Source organism: Myotis davidii, unplaced genomic scaffold (genome assembly GCF_000327345.1).
Source record: "Myotis davidii unplaced genomic scaffold, ASM32734v1 scaffold1171, whole genome shotgun sequence".
Lineage (NCBI taxonomy): Eukaryota > Metazoa > Chordata > Mammalia > Chiroptera > Vespertilionidae > Myotis > Myotis davidii.
Window position 1 is genome coordinate 114759 of NW_006283013.1, and position 10812 is coordinate 125570.

Sequence of the window (10812 nt, forward strand, 5' to 3'; positions counted from 1 at the left end):
AATGATGCACAAAAATTCATGCAAGAGTAGGCCTTCCTTCCTTCCCCCTGCTGCCGGCACTGGCGTCCCTCCGGCACCTGGGATCCAGGCTTTCCTACTCTGGCTGCCAGCAGGCACCCTGGACCTGGGCTGCTTCCCTCCTCCAGCCGCCCGCAGGCACCCGGGTTGGCTTCCCTCAGGCCGCCCACAGGCACCTGGGACCCAGGCTGGCTTCCCCCGGGCTGCCCGCAGGCACCCAGGACCTGGGCTGGCTTCCCTCCAGCCCCAGCTTCATCAAGAAGGATGTCTAGAAGATGTCTGGTCTAATTAGCATATTACCCTTTTATTATTATAGATTATATTATATTACATTATATTCATAAATATATTTATTTTAACTTTAACAAAAGTGTCAAGGCCTACTTTTCCAAACACTATAATAATAATAAGAAAATATGCCTTCAGGATGATGGTAAGCAGAAAAAAAAAAAGTAAAACCTAACCTTATAAAATTAACTTCTAAGATAGATATATGTGTAAACTGCCCAACAGGTTAGTTTGGCTACAATTTCTATAGTTAAATTTGTAAAGCCCCTCCCAATATCAATCTGTCACACATTTAAGGCATACTCCCTCCCACAAGTCCCTGCAAGTCCCTGGGAAAGTAACTGTCACATTGTTTCAACATGAAATTGATGAAGCAGCATATTTTTGCTCACCATTGCCTCCTTCCCAATGTCACATCAATTCCCAAGTGATAAATGCAAACTGATTTTAATCACTACAGGCAAATGGGCCCATACTTCAAGAAACTGCACGGAACTTATAGCAAAAACCATAAAATAAAATACCTGGGATTTTCCACGGAGATCATTTGTCTACTTGGTTCCTCTAATGGAGCCTCTAATGGGAGATGGTGTAAATTTTTAACCTTCAAAAATTGAGGCTGGATATTTGTTTTACCTTTTTGGCAGTTAGGAACACATTAAAATCATAGCAAATTAATAATTTGGGTACTGGAAGAGATAGATAGAGACCAAAGCATAGAAGGTCTGAGAAATAATTGATACTAAATAATGATATGAGATAAATAGACCATGGAAAGAAAAGCTAGAGGGATGATAGGTAGAGATTGTGGGATGTCTCAAAATTGCGTGGAAAACACAATGGAAAAAAGTGATGTTTAATGTTTTAGGGTAAATGCTGGTGGAAGATAAGCAACTGAAAATAAAATTTTAATTTTACACAAATGAATATATTTTTACAAAAAATAAAAAATTTACTACTTTAGACTTACAATGTTATAACTGTCTAATGTGTTCTTGATGGAAGATATTTCTAGTAATTTAAAATCATAAAATCTCCCATTCTATTCAGATCTTTAGACATGAGACAATCTTAAGCAAAACCTTCCTCTACCATTTAAAATTCTGGAGGTAAAAATTCTTCTCTGCCATTTAGACAGGATGGAAATAAAGTATTGTCTGGACTTAAGCAAACAAATGAAAGTATACTAATATTCTAATCTCTTGAAACCTGAGGCTGCTACTACGTGTTGGCATGGAGGAACCCCGGATAAAAACACAGCACCAACGGATACTTGTTCTCCTTCTTGTCATCCGTGCTCTGTCACAGTGCCTCTGACGGGCAATCACGAGCAGCCAGCATAGGTCTTTACAGTTTAGTAAACTTATGCTCATCTGCGATGCTCTCAGTGAAAAAAAAGTGCAAACATTCATCCCTTGAAAAATAGTCATTCATCTTAACTAACATAATCATTATCCCTTATAGCTAGGCCACTGAATATAGCAAATTTAAAACTAAGGAGAAAAGAGGCACTATAATGCCAGTCTACCAGCACACCAATGTTTTTAAATTAATGCAAATGCCCGCAGCACACTCAAAGGTATATAGATAACTGGACTGGACTTTCTAAATAGACTTACTCCTAAGAGTTGCTTACATTGAGGTGATCACTTTGGTTCTATTTGCTAGTGGTGTTTTATTCTAATTTCTAGCAGTTGAGAAACAGTTTGGGCCAAAAAGTATATAAATCTTGTTCTTATTAGTTTGAACACAGCTCTTAAACTGAGTTACTGTGTTTTTTACTCATATGAATGTCAAGCTGTGAAAGAAATAACTACACTTTTGTGAGATGCAAATTTTAATGTAAAGTCCAGAATTTGTTTGATAAAGTGTTATAATATAACTAAATGTGAATCACAACTCAAAAAGTTCCACAAACAATCCACAGGGAAACAAAGAGAAATAATAGCAAAAGACAAATTTTAGGAAACTGATTTCAAGTTAGGTTATTGGTCAGTATATTTAAAATAATATTTATAGATCAATACCTGTATAAACATACATTAATACTCATCAACAGTGTTCTATATTTATTGATTTATTTTCTTGGACCTGAATTTATAATCTTATAGAATTAAAAATTACAATTACCTAGTACTTTGTCTCAAAGAGTCTAATATTTAAGAGACATGGAGGCATTTATTTACAAATATATGAGCACAGGTATATAACAGTAAGAAATATTGGGTAAATGCAATTAAGGACTATTTCAATATCCTTATTCTAGAAAGTGAAAATGTAAAAACAAAAGATGAAGTTGGTGCATCATTTTCTAAAGTGAATATTAATGATTATTTTTTGAAAAAAGAAAGGATGAGCTGAGTTAGTTAAGAGATGTGAGATAGGCTCTCGTGAGATAGGCAATCTGGTCTACCACATCCTAGCGACGGCTCTCAGCAAGTTTCTCAGTTTTCTTGAGCTATTATTAACCCCTAATTTGGGGACCTTTTTTTTTTTTTCTGCAATGATCCCACTTTCCTGGTTACTAAAAGAATGCAATAATAAGTATAAGTTAAACTTACTGAGCACTTCCTAAATATCAGATACTCTTCTAAGCATTTCGTATGTATTAATTTACTAGTATATAATGCTCTTAACAACCCTGTTAGGTATATCTTGCCTGTGGTCTGCATCATAATATATAGAAACTATTACATGTGACATGTTGCATATTATATATTAATATAATCATCAGTGGTGAAGTCAGAGAAATTATGAAGAGAAAGCAAGACATGTAAAGTCTTATAACTCATTGTAAGAACTGTAAATTAAGTGAGATTGGAAACCATTTGGAGGGTTTGGATAGAGGAAGGACATGAGCTGACTTTCACTTTAAAACATTCATAATGGCTATCACCAAGAACACAAGAGATCAAAAATAGTGTTCCCTGTGCTCCAAAATTCAGTTTCCCAAAACAGCTCCTCAGCCCTTTCTCCAGGATCAAATAGTCTCAGGACACTGAGCTAAAAAGAGGTATGAATAAGGGCACCAAGCTATACTCAACATGGCAATCATTGGGCCTTATTTTAGGTCAAATTCAGCTATTCCCCAAAGAGGTAAACATGTCCCATGCATGTAGATAAAATTTTTCTAGACTCAATCACTAACGATAAACATCACTAGAGACATCGGGTAAGGGTAAACCCCAGTGGTGCAGGTCAAGTTCTTTCCCAGAAGCATCTTCAGCCTCAAAATGCAAATGGACTTTCATTAGGCTTGTGTTACCAGTTTTCAGGCAGGCAAAAGTGTTTAAATTCCATCAATTGGCCAATACAAGACACACTATAATTTCTACTTTGGTGGGTTTGGTCTTTAATCCTTTTTCAGATGACATTGTGTCAGATCTGAAATTTAAACCGAAGCTTCTTTGACTCTAAGACTCATGAATTTAAACACTAAACCAATTAGCAAAGCAAAGATCAAGAGAGACTGGAAACAGTGTGGGCAGAATTGGCAGGAAATGAAGTATATTAGTATTCTCATCTAATCAAAACGTATGGTATAATCCTCAAATTAGATAATTAAAGCTTCAGTAGTGAATTTTGAAAAACATTACAATAATCAGTGAAATTAAGATCCAGATGATATTTTCCAAATTACTGGAGAAAAATAAAAAATGTAGTGATTAGATGATTCCTAGAATAGAATGCCAATATCATTTCTCACTAATGGTGTTACTCTAGGCATGTCATTTACCTTGTTGAGCCATAAAAGGCAAAGTGTTTCAGCTAACTTACAAAAGAAACTTTATTTGCTTATAAGAAACATACCTTTAAAAAGTAAAGTAAAATTGGGGCATATACCAATGAACCACACTAATAAAATATAGAAATATTCAGGGCTGGCAAAAATAAAACCAAAATAGGCTTCTGACAAACAATGAGCAAATGTGTAACAGATTCTTTGTCTGGTTAACCCAAAACTGACAATTAGAACCTAAAGCTAAAGCAGAGAGATAATACATATATTTCATTTCAAAATGAGCAAAGTAAATAGCAGCAGACAGACATTATTTCTAGTGCCTATCATGAGAGGCAGTGAGACTGATTTGCTGTCCTCAACTATTATCCAACCTGGTCATTCCTCAGTCTGTCAGTCTGTAAAAACAAAAGCCAGAGAGGAAGTGAGGGAAGGAGAGTGAAAGAACAAGAGACACAGACAGACACAGAACAAAGGGGAAAGAATTTGATTGAAAGAAACTCAGAGGAAAAGAGCAGAACAGGGAGAGGCAACAGAACAGCCCTGCACATCCACCTGGTGTCTGGAGAAAGAACGTGTGAGTTTGCAGCAAGTCCAATGGACAGAACAGAGGTAGCACCGACTGAGCCATCTACTGGGCTACAGAGCTCAGCAGCAAGAGACAATATGATGTACTGAGAGAGGGCAGTAGAGAGAGGAGAGAGATTTGGAAGAATCTGAGTTAATACTCCTCTCTTATATAAATAGCCTGTGCAGTGGGTGGGCTTTTTAATGTCACAATGACCAGAAGTAATCTTTCTGGGATTGCTATGGGATCCATTTGTGATAATAATATTAAGTGTCAGCAAGAAAAGAAAAGGGGAGATTCAATAGAGCATGACTGAAGTCAATGATAGGAGAAAATGGAATATGTACTTACCAGTACTTCACAGAGTTTAGCCTGTTCCATCACCCTAAACTGGTTTCAACGGTAATATAGAGTAAAGTTAAATTGATTCAAGATCCCATATATAATGAAAATGGACTAATAAACCTTTAGATACTGAATGTAACAGTATTAAAATGCCATAAGCAAAAACATGGACCCTGGGGCAATACTGCCTGGGTTAGAATTCTGATGAGTAACACTGAGCAAGGACTTCTATTTCCTCATCTGAAAAAGTGGATTTAGAGTAGGACCTTCCACACTGGATTTTTGTGAGGATCAAATATCTAATATAATAATTATGTCAAACACTGTTACACACACAGAAAGTGCTATATACATGCCAGCCATCAGCAGCAGCATTATTATTAATGCTAAGAGACATGAAAACACACCTGTGGATGGAAACTTAATAGACCACTTTCAATTTTTAACAGCTGAAAAAATCTAAACAAAGAAATAATATGTGCATGGTTAGAATAACATACTTACCATCAGAGAAAGAAATAAAGTTTAAAAAAGTGACAAAAGCCCCACCTTGCCTCTCTTCTCCTCTTCTCTCCTGGGGATGGAGGTGTAAGGGTTGGGTATATGTTAAAGAAAAATAATATTTGGCTGTAATTTTTTTATCTTTGTATCAAATCTATATACAGAAGGTACACAGAGATATTTGCATTCAATAAAATATAGTATCATACTTTATTAAATAAGAAAGCAGAGAATTCATTCTCTTGAAGTTTAAAAATGAAAATAGAAGTGAAAGTGAAATGCTGAATTTTAGATGAAATGTTTTTAAGAGTTATACATTCTAACTGACCCATTACTTTTTAAAAAACTGGAAAAAAAAATAAAGAGGATTTTGCTGAGTATCTGTTGCCCTCGATGTTACAGTGTTGGCGAATTTAAGTGATTCTCTTCATTCTGAAAGGTGAGAAAGTTCACCTTTTGTTCTTTACTGTATTCTCTCCTGGACCAGTAAAATGCCTATTGGAGTAGGAGCTTTAAAAAATGGTTGAATGAATAATACCTACTTTACCAGGTTGCTATGAGATAGTGTTTAGGAAAAATGGACAAGGGGAAGTAACATAGGTTTTGCCCCTATCATGCATGAATTATATTACTTGCATGCTATGAACACATTCTATCTTGTAAAGTAGGCACTGAAATTTCCGTTTTACAACTGAGGAAAAAATAACTTAGAAAATGTAACTAGGTTACATATGGTCACAATGATAGCTACAGAAATGGTAGGAACCTACTGTCTGACTTCAAATCTATGTTCCTTTCACTACACACATCTCTTTGAAACTATAAAGCAAATAGTTGATATCATTGTTCTTGTTCCTTTCATTGTTAATTTCTTCCCATTTCTTTGTAGGATTTTACATTTTTAAAGTTTACCTTTTATCTTGACTTTTGTGATTTAGATTCTAGGTTTTGTTAAACAATAACATTGGATGAGGTTATTCAGTAAAGAGCATTGACACAAAAATTATATTTTCATAAACCCAAACTAAATGGAAGAAGTGGGTGGCATAGTTCCTTTTATGTTAATTGTATAGCTGTCCTCATTTTCCAAAATAGATATTCTTGAAGTGTCTATGCCTTATAAATTGATAAACATTTTAAGTTTATCTGGATGTTTTTTAAAAAAAAAACTATGATAAATATTTTGCTAGGGGAAAGATTCCTTCTGTTCTTAATTAATATCTCCATTAATTCACTTTTTAAATTCAAATTTATACATTGCTTTAACTTTGTTTTTACTCTACATCTGGTTTACTTTTCCTTTCCAATTTTCATATGTCCTAATATTTTATCTTATAAGGAACTACTTAAAATGCTCCTTCATAGAATCTCCTTCAGTCACTACAATCAGATATAATTTTTGCATTTTTTAAAACAAACTTAGTATTCTAAATGACTTATTTTGGTTCTCATTACTTTCTGCTTTGCATTCTTCATATTTTAGTGTAAGCATTTGAAAGCAAATAAAATACATTGTACATTATTGAATCCTCCATGATATTTTCAGTGTATGCCTTTAATATATTACTATCCAACAGGTGTCTAATAAATACTGACTGCTAAAACTGGCATTTATTAGAGTTGCAATATATCCCCTGAAAGTAATTAAAATATGACTGAATAATGAAACACCAATTGAAATACTAACTCTTTTCAAAAGCATACTTTATAATTGCTACTATACTTTCTATTACATCAGCAAATTTCCTTAATTTACTGAAATACAAGTATAAAATAGGACATTTCTAAGAATATGGGAGCTTTTACTAAATTCATATTTAAATATATTTGGGGGAAATATCTACTTGAATATAGTGTATGTTTCATCAAGATTGCTAACAGCTAATCTTCAAGTATCATTTTTAATAATGAGTGGATATTCATTTAATAGCCAGTTCAAGAGTAGTTGTGTTAAATCCTAACCTAAATTAAAGAACGTCCTAACACACACATTCAAACACATTGCTAATGAGTCTTTAGATACTGCTGTTCTCAAGCTTAGCCTTTCAGATATTCCTACGGAAACATAGGAATGTTTCAAATTTTGTATTAATTTTATTTTATTTTTAATGAAATTTTAATGTTGAAATCATTGATGAATATAATTTGCTAAACTCATTGAGAGTTGCTTTCATGACTTAAAGACAAATTTAAATATAAACATTCAAAATGCCCATAAAGAGTTAAAGTTGCCGAAGAAACTGGGAAATTCTGACATGGTCAATTGCTGGATCTGGAATGCTGACGTTTTGGCAACAACCTAATTACCTCCCATATTGCTATGAAACTGGGAGGTAATTAGGATTGTGACTTTTGTTCCAGTGAAAAATAAAGTAAAATATGTTAGAACCCCTAATTATCATTTGTGGCTAGAAAACAAATACTTAGACAGATCTAATTTTATGTTTAGTCCTCACCCGAAAATATGTTTGACTGACTTTTAGAGGGAGTGGAAGGAAGAGAGAAACATTGATGTGAGAGAGAAATATCAATGGTTTGCCTCCAGTACACACCCCGACTGGGGATCAAACCACCACCTAGGTATGTGCCCTGAGGAGAAAGGAAAGAAATCGAACTGGCAAGCTTTCAGTGCATGGGACAGCACTCTGACCAATTGAGCCACACCAGCCAGGGCAAGACACATCTAATTTTTAAAATATATTTTTATCACTTTCATAGAGGAAGAGAGAGACAGAAACATCAATGATGAGAAAAAAATCATTGATTGGCTGCCTCGTGCATGTCCCACACTGGGGATCGAGCCTGCAACCCAGGCATGTGCCCTGACCAGAAATTGAACCATGACCTCCTGGTTCATAGGTCACTGCTCAACCACTGAGCCATGCCAACTTGGTGACACACTTAATTTTTATAACATTTTCTGGAAGTGCATAATTTACCAAGGATTAGAATTTTAATTTTTAAAATATATTTTTTCTTAAATGTATTAAAATATTTCAGATAATATTAAACAACATGTACTTTCAGACCTTAAACAAAGGTTTTATCTACACTCCTAACTGATTTGAGTACCACGCACTCACCAAAAAAACAATATTTCAAATCATTTTTTCAGTGAAGAAGGTTAATTTGGGGGTAACACAATTGCAGACTTAACATGCCAATTTATCATTATACATTTGTATAGGGCTCCTCTATTTAGAAAACAGAGCAGCCCATTCCATTCTCAACACAGCGCAGTATGAGTGCAGGGCCAATCATATTAATTTAACACATGAGAGTACTAAGTGTTGTAAAAGTAAATTGCCCAAAATCGTATACACACAAAAAATATTCCAGGACAAGAGCAAAAAATCAATTCTTAATTGATTTTGTCTATTGCCTCCCTCTGTCTATAAATCAGAGGATCAAGAAACAATCATTGCAGGTAAGATTTCAATCAATAAAAGTTGATTATCATGAAATATCTAAATAATTTCTCATATATTTATTGAGTGCTTATAATTTTCATGATGCTCTAGGAAATATAGAAATGACATTTTCATGCTTATGTATTTAATTACCTATTTTATTTGTTCAATAAATATTTATTGAACACATACTGGGTGTCAGACACTGAGAAAAATACAGAATAAATGAAATACATTATCTATCTTTATGAAGACTACGTTAGGATTGCGATGTCAAACATAAGAAATAACTATAATGGAGGTAGTGAGTGCCTTAATAGACATATTTGTAAAGCCCTGAAAGATCATGTTTGGAATAATCACTTCTGCCTTGGAGTACAGGAAAGGCTTCAGAGTGAGAAGTGGCTATTAGCTGCAACTTTAGCAAATGCACTTAAATTCTTTATTATAAAAATTAAAGTATATTAAAAAGAAAAAAGTCTTAGTCAATCACAAGAACATATGATTTGAAACAGTGATATTTTTATTACCAAAAAGGACAGCTTCCCATAATAAAATGCCTTATCTAACTGTTAAGAAAAGTAAAGAATGTATGAAGTATAGTGATGTACAGAAAGTGGAGGGCAGGGGGGCAGGAAGAGATGAGATGTCATGAAAATACAATAAAGATTTAAAACATTTAAAATGCAAACTAATACCCGACCCCTCATCTTTCAACAAAAATTCGACTGTGAGAGACAAACCAAAATGACTGTTTCTTATTAATTTTCTTGATTATTCTTTATATATCCCCTGCCTTACCTGGGACTTCGTACTAATACATTCCAAGCAAATAATACTTTGCAGTGAGACTTTCTCTGGCTTCCAGACCATCTCTCAGAGTACTTATAAAATCTGCTGAGAGTACTTTGAATATTGCTGCTAAAATGGAAAGATTAAGTGGTAAAATAACTTTGAGCCCTGTGTTTTAAAGTAAATGAGGGTTTTTATGAATACTTGACCACCCTCGGTCTGCTTGACGTGCTGGTGACTCTTGTCTTCATAGATCCAGCCCTAAAATACTCAGTGACTAAGATTTCCTAAGGAAACAGAACATACTTCTTGTTCACTACATTTGTTGGGATTGTCAACATACAGCAGAATCTATTCTGGATGGAGAGGAAAAGACCAAATACAATGAGAATTCATGGCTTTTGAAGAATAGGTTGTACTTATAGGAACTCCTTCTTTACTGTCAGTTCATTATATTTGGGAAAGAGGAAATCCCTCAGTTTACCTCTTCACCCACCTCTTGCTTCCCCATTGAGTCTTGGTACAATAGGGAACAGAATCAATGTTTGCTTAAATATCATACTTTTTTATAATAATGTGATTAGCCTTTGTCTCCATTTTTACTATTAGATTGTAGGAATTCCTTGTACTTTTTTTGAGATAAAAACAAAACACAGTAAGTATAGGTGAGGATATAGAGAAATTTGAACTTTTGCACACTGTTGGTGGGAATGCAAAATGGTTTAGCCTCTATGGAAAACAGTATAAAGTTTCCTCAGAAAATTAAAAATAAGGTTGCCATATAACCCAACAAATTTATTTCTTGGTATTTCTGAAAAGAATTGAATTCAGCATCTCAAAGAGATATTAGCAGTCCTTTATCTGCTGCTGTACTGTTCGGCATAATAGCCAAAACATGGAAATAATCTGCAGTACATAGGTTGATGAATGGATAAAGAAAATGTGGTATTTTCATGCAATAGAATACTATTGATCCTTTAAAATTAAGAAAATTTGCCGAAACCAGTTTGGCTCGGTGGATGGAGTGGAGTATCGGCTTGCGGACTGAAGGGTCCCAGGTTCGATTCCGGTCAAGGGCATGTACCTGGGTTGCGGGCACATCCCCAGTGGGGGATGTGCAGGAGGCAGCTGATCGATGTTTCTCTCTCATC